Below are 7,329 nucleotides of genomic sequence, written 5' to 3'. Positions count from 1 at the left end.
TATGCATGTCATTTTTTATCTTATTTTTTTTAAGTCGGGCTAATAATTCTCTTTCTGATCTTCCAGGTCACACTAGGTGCAAGAAAAGAGAAAAATCAAGAAATTATTGAACTAATAACTCTCTTCTCTGATCCTCCAGAACACACTAGGTGCAAGAGGAGAGCATACTTCAAGAAGTTATCGATTTTTCCCTTTTCCTTTTTTTTTAAGAGATTGGATACCTAGTTACACTTCCCCGGCAACGGCGCCAAAATGTTTAGTAAATTTAGTATGTCCTAAATTGCTACATTAATTACCAATCTGGGAGTCATAAACTGATGAAGTGTGGCGCACTATATGTGCAAGACAGCCTCTTTCTTACTTTTTATCAATTTTATCTTGTTTTTGGGGGTTTTATCTCGGTTTGTCTCCTAATGCAAATGATAATCCTATTCCTAAGTTTTAAGAATACTTTAGAAGGTAGGTTTGGGTATAGATTTTAAGGCAATTATGTCCTTTATGATGACTTCCAGAACTTAACACTTCAAAAGGTCTTAAAACATACTAGTGATGAAATCAATACTTGAAAAAGAATGTAAATGTGCAGCTACTTGAATCAAACAAATGATGAACTACTGATCATGAAATCTCTATCTCTGCTGCTTATCTAAATACAAAAAATAAAAGTTAAGCTATTGCACTCAAATAAATCAAAAACTGTAAACTAATAAAAGTAAAATCAATCCATTTCATTTATAGTCTGATAGCTCGCCAAGTAGTCTAAGCTATGGCTCTGGAGATAACGTCAATAATATAAGGAATTGATATCTAATTGCAGAAAAATAAATTAAAATCAAATCACATCATTCATAGTCTGATAGCTCGCCAAGTAGTCTAAGCTATGGCTCTGGAGATAATGTCAATGATATGAGGAACTTGATATCTAATTGCAGAAAAATAAAGCTAAAATCAAATCACATCATTCATAGTCCGATAGCTCGCCAAGTAGTCTAAGCTATGGCTCTGGAGATAACGTTAATGATATGAGGAATTTGATATCTAATTGCAGAAAAATAAAGCTAAAATCAAATCACATCATTCATAGTCCGATAACTTGCCAAGTAGTCTAATCTATGGCTCTGGAGATAACGTCAATGATATGAGGAATTTGATATATAAATTAACTGACAAAGCAAATGAATAAAACTAAAATCAAAGCACAACCGAAATTGAAAAGATAAGAAAAGAAAAGTGAGCAGAGAGGCTAATCTCATGTCACTAGTTATTGTAAAAATTGTGTGAAAATGCTCGGGCCTAGCCTATCCTGAAACACACACTGATCAGTGTTAGCAATAATATACAATACTTGAAAAATCATGTACAGGATTGTAATGTTAACACCATGACTATCTTATGAAATATACACAGGTCAATGAATTATATGTACAATGGAAATAAGGAAACAATACATAAAATTGTACAGCAATAAAGAAAACAAAACCTCAGCATGCAGGGGCCCTCTACACAGCCTTGGTCAACACGTTATCAGTCTGAAATTACGCTCACACAGTCATATAAAACAGTGTCTTGATATATTGCAAAACAGAGGAAGACTCCTCTCGTTACAACAACAGGACCAGTTCCCAGCACAGTACAATGAATAACAGCAAAACGACATCAAAAACTAACTCTACATGGGTTTGCAAACGTGTTATTTATAAGGGACACGTAAAAAGACAACATCTGTGGGTTTAGCAAGATGGTTGTCGAGATCATTCAATCTACCAAAAGATGGCTGTTGGATTTGCATCGTGGAGGCAGTCTACAGCTGTCAAAATGAACCCAGAGATCTAGGAATGGCCTCGGACCGTTCACGTGTTGAAAAACAGAGACCTGTTGCCGTAGGACTCCTTTGTTTGACCACCGTTTGACCACGACTTTCCTTCATGAATCCGGCTAAACCAATAGGACCTGATCCATGTCCAGATCATTCCTGAACTGCCCATGTGCCTCGTTTTGCTTGATGACACCTGTAATATAGAGATCAACAAAAACAGTTGTGGAAAGTTGAATCAGCTGCGGAAAGTGGTTGCATTCCGCAGCTAATGAGAAAAATCTAATTCAAATAGAAAACACAAAAACATAGTTAGAAAACCACCTAAATGCTCTTTTAGAATCAATATGCAATGATCTCTAATAGCTTATGAGGTATTGGTGAGGGGAAAAAGTCTAGGAAAATGTGTAGGAGAGATTAGAGCTCAACAAGAATCTCCTTGACAAGGCCAACAGGGATAACAAGTTGCTAAGCACAAGTAAGGCATGCCAAGGAATATCAAGGAATGTCAAGAAGTGCTGGAGTGTGCTACGTAGTTCCGAGGTGTACTAACATGTTCCAAATAGTGCCAAGGCATGCCAGGTGCTAATACATGCTAGGATGTGTAGGGTGCCAGAGTATGCCAATATGCGTCAAGGAGTTTCAAGGAAACAAAAGGAATAACCAAGCTGAAATGCAATGAAATGCACACATAAGAGGGTTAATAATTTAGGACTTTATCTTTTTCAAAAGGGGCATGCTAGGCACACTAATAATATGTTCCAATACATGCCAAGTTCCAATGTGTGCAAAGTGCTAATGTTTGTCAATGCAATATTATGCCAAGGTGTTCCAGGGCATGCCAACACATGATAGGGGAGTGCTATGCTATGCTAGGGCATGCCAACATGTGCTTGGGAATTCTACTCATGGCAATATGTTATAGGTACAAATATGTTCCAGGTACAAAGATGTTCCAAGACATGCGAGGTGCCAAGGAATGTTAGTGTACTATTCCAAAGCATGTTAAGGTGTGCCATTAGTGTTGAGGAGTTCTAGGTCTCTATCATTAATAGAATTGACAGAGCTTGATTACGTATTAAATAATATAGTTCCTACACACACTAGTGGAACTTTATTTAAAGGAAATTTTCTAGATAATAAACCTAATAGAGATGAATCATGTGTTGACTCATAGGAAAGCTATATTCTTATGACTTGAGAGAAATGATACACACTAATTAGTTCTTAAAAAATTGACTGTCGACTATTATGACCACTATGACCTTAGACACATAATGAAAAATACTCCACAACAATGCTCTTAAATCATTATCTTTTGACAAAAAATATAATAACAGGTACATAGCGTCATAAAAAACTCATTGGAATGATCAATGATGACGAATATTTTTTACCATCACCAAAAATAACCAAAAAGAGCATTGCTGAGGGTTAAGAAAAGATCATCACTAGAAATGTCACCAAAGACAGAATTAGTGATGGGCCTTTAACGAACCTCACTAAATGTGTCACCAAAGAGATAATTAGTGGCAGGCCTTTAACGACCCTCACCAAAAGTGTCATTGAAAATGGCTTTGGTGACAAACCTTAAAGAACCATCATTATATACACTTACAACAAGGATTTTTTAAATACCGTCACCATATGCGACATTGGTGACAGACCTTAAAGTTCTGTCGCAGGCATGAAGCATCATCAAAAACTCATTGGAATGATCAATTATGATGAACATTTATTGACCGTCACCAAAAGTAACCAAAAAGATCATTGGTGACGGTCAATAAAAGATCGTCACTAGAAGTGTCACCAAAGAGAGAATTAGTGATGGGACTTCAACGACCCTCACCAAAAGTGTCACTAAAGAGATAATTAGTGATGGGCCTTTAACGACCCTCACCAAAAGCATCATTGAAAATGGCTTTGGTGACAAACCTTAAAGGACCATCACAATATACACTTACAACAACGCTTTTTTAAAGACCATCACCATATGCGACATTGGTGATGGACCTTAAAGGTCTGTCACAGGCATGACCCTCACCAATGACCTTTTTTCTTGTAGTGTACAAAATTCTCATCCTCCCATGTGTAATATTCAGCGAGTAAGTTCTTCCACTTGACAAGATACTCCGAAATTGATCAATTTCGCAGTTGTCGATTTCTTATTTTTGTGACTGCTTCAGGTTCCAATATTATTTTTCCTTCCATGTCAAGTTCTGGAAATTTTTTTGGAACTAGGATCTTGTCACCAATAACTATCTTTAAGCATGAAACATGGAAAACTAGGTGCACTCGAGAAGTTGCAAGAAGCTCCAATTTGTATGCCATAGTACCAATATTTTGCAACACCTTGTACGAACCATAATACTTTGGTGACAATTTATTATCCTTCTTATCTTGCTTGAGGGGCATTTGTTATATGGTTGTAGTTGTAGAAATACCCAGTCACCTATATCAAAACTTCTTTTGTTGTGATGTTGATCTGCCTGTTGTTTCATTCTATTTTTTGACAAAGTTAGGTTATCCTTTAATAGTTGGAGAACTTGTTGTTGATGCTTTATGTGATTTTCCATTGCTTGAACCTTATAATTTTCTCTTAAATATGATGTGATGGATGGTGGATGATATCTATAAAGTGCCATAAATGGGGTCATTTTTGCTGCAATATGTAAGGAAGTGTTATACCACCATTCATACGAAGCAATGAAGATATCCTTCCAAACATTTGTTTACTATCTCAGTTTTCCCATCAGATTGAGGATGATAAGATGAGCTATGAGCTAACTAAGTACCAAGACAAGAAAATAATTATGTCCAACAATTTCTAGTGAAAATGGGATCTCTGTCGCTTACAATAATCTTTGGCTTTCCATGTAGCTTTTGAATTGTTTCTATAAATGCAGTAGAAATTATATTGGCTTTAAATGGATGAGATAACGCACAAAAGTGTGCATACTTGGTAAGTCTGTCAATTACCACCATGATGACACTCTTTCGTTCGGACTTGAGTAAACCTGTGATAAAATCCATTGAAACATCCTCCCAACATTGACTTGGAATGGATAAAGGTTGTAATAGACTCGGGGTCTTAATTGTTTCAACTTTATTTTGTTGGCAAACCAAACATTCCGCCATAAACTTTTGAACATCAAATTTAAGGCCATCCCAAAAGAAACCTTCTTAACCTTGTGGTAAGTTTTTAAAAATATCAAGTGCCCCCATAAGGGAGAGGCAAGGGAGAGGCGTGAAATTCCATAAGAATCTTTCGTTTGAGCTGGAAATTCTGATATAGGTATAAGTGATGTTTGTAACATAACGAAGCATTTTTCTAGCTAAATGTATCAAATGTACTGGGATCTTGTTGTAACTTTTGAATGAGTGCCCACACTTCCTTGTCATTCTTCAATTCATCCCTTGCTTCATTTATTGAATCTGTTTGGATAATAGAAATGGCACAAAGCAATGCTTCCACATCCTCATCCTTTCTTGAGAGTGCATCTGCCACAACGTTTTGCTTCCCTTTTTTGTATATGATTTCAAAGTCATAACCCAACATCTTTGTGACCCATTTTTGTTGCTCTTTTGAAGATAACCTTTGTTCTAAAAAGTATTTAAGACTACCATGATCTGTTTTTACCTTGAAGTGTCTTCCCATTAGGTAGGGTCTCCATTTCTTAAGTGCATATAGTATTGCCAACATTTCCTTCTCGTAAATGGATTTGTGTAAATGCTTTCCTTTGATTGCATGACTTTCGAAAGAAATGGGTATTTCTTCTTGCATTAAAACAACACCAATTCCATTTCTTGAGGCATCACATTCCACAATAAATGTTTTTGAGAAGTCTAGCACAGCTAAGAGCGGTGCTTGGCACATTGCCTCTTTAAGATGTTCAAAGGCCTTTGTTGCTTCTGGAGTCCATAAAAATGTATCTTTCTTCAATAATGTTGTTAGAGGTGCTGCTATTCTCCCATAATTCTTAACAAACTTGCGATAATACCCTGTCAACCCAAGAAATCCTCGCATGCTTTATGAATGTGGGGATTTTCCATTCCTTAATGGCTTTAATTTTTCTAGGGTCTACCTTAACACCTTCATGAGATATAATATGACCCAGATATTCCACCTCTTGTACTCCAAAGAAACATTTGGAGCTTTTTGAATATAATTGTTTCTCCTCCAATAGTATGAACACCCTATCAACATGTTGAACATGATCCTTCCAAGACTTGCTATAGATTAGTATATCATCAAAAAATACTAACACAAATTTTCTAAGGAAGGGTTCTAAAATGGAATTCATCAAACCTTGAAATGTAGAAGGTGCATTGGTAAGGCCAAAAGGCAAGACCAAAAATTCATAATGACCCTCATGAGTTCTAAATTTTGTTTTCAGAATTTCTTCAGTCTTTAGTTTGATTTGATGATATCCTAAATGAAGATCCAACTTAGTGAAGTAAATTGATCCATGCAATTCATCCAGTAGTTCATCAATGATAGAAATGAGAAATTTTTTCTTTAATAGTGAGCTTGTTTAGCTCCCTATAATTTAGACACCTGCGCCATGATCCATCCTTCTTATGCACCAATACTACTAGAGGAGAGAAATAACTTTGACCAGGTTGAATTATACCAGCCTCTAGCATTTTTGCAACCATACGTTCAATTTCACTCTTTTGGGCTTAGGGATATTTGTAAGGCCTGATGTTTGGAGGAACACTTCCTGGAATCAAATGAATAGCATGATGATGATCAAAAATAGGTGGGAGACCTTTGGGAGTCTCAAATACCTTGGAATGATTGTCCAAGACTTTTTAAAGATCTGAATAAATAGATGATTTTGATGTGGGAACCTCTATCGAACATAATTGTGCAATTATGCCTCCTTGTTCTTTCTTTAGAAGCTTTGTCATTCCATTAGAGTTGATTATATTTCCCGGTTTCCCTGCAATACCTCTTGATTCAACTTCCTTTCCTTCCAAAGAAAATTTCATGAAAATTTCCTGAAAATTAAAAGCTATTGAACCCAAGGATTGTAGCCATTGGCCTCCTAGTACAACATCAGCACCACCCATTGGAATGGAAAGCATTGAGCTATTCAATACATATTCTCCCATGGATAGCTTAATATTATGGCACTTTCTAGAGAAATTTATGGTTCCTCCACTTGCAACCATCACTTGACACTCTGGTGTTGGATATAGGAAGCAATTCAATTCCTTGGCTATCTTACAATGAATAAAATTATGGATACTACCCGAATCAGTCAATGCTATTACCTTTTTCTTCTTGATATGCCCTTCTATCTTGATAGTTTGAGGAGTGGTGATTTCGTCCAATGCATTACAATTTATGCTCGGACTCATTTCTTCTTTATCTAGGGTTTGTTCCTGGTGTATATCCTCTTCTTTTGACATTTCTTGTTCCTTTTCTTCCTCCTCTTCACAATCTATGTAAAATAATTTCTTCTCAGCACACTTATGACCTTTAGTGTATTTTCTATCACAACTGTAAG

Source organism: Pinus tabuliformis, chromosome 5_1, assembly GCF_031772625.1.
Source record: "Pinus tabuliformis cultivar Carrire ecotype Pingquan chromosome 5_1, CPIR1, whole genome shotgun sequence".
Taxonomy (NCBI): domain Eukaryota; kingdom Viridiplantae; phylum Streptophyta; class Pinopsida; order Pinales; family Pinaceae; genus Pinus; species Pinus tabuliformis.
Note: the sequence above shows the minus strand (reverse complement) of the source record.